A 214-nucleotide genomic window follows, 5' to 3' on the forward strand; every position below is an offset into this window, starting at 1 on the left:
CAAAGTATCCACTGTCCTTTTACTCAGTCCATTTCAAATTTAAACACATGGGCACAATCTTACACATCAACAAACACCGCAAAATGTTCATACTGCACATCTGAGACAGTTTGTGAATTATGTCTGTCCATAACCCACCAATGCCTTTACTTCTCAGCCCAAACAACCTGCTATCAGAAGCATGTCTTTTCCATGCAGGGCCGACAATGTGCTG

Source organism: Chanodichthys erythropterus, chromosome 2 (genome assembly GCF_024489055.1).
Source record: "Chanodichthys erythropterus isolate Z2021 chromosome 2, ASM2448905v1, whole genome shotgun sequence".
NCBI lineage: Eukaryota > Metazoa > Chordata > Actinopteri > Cypriniformes > Xenocyprididae > Chanodichthys > Chanodichthys erythropterus.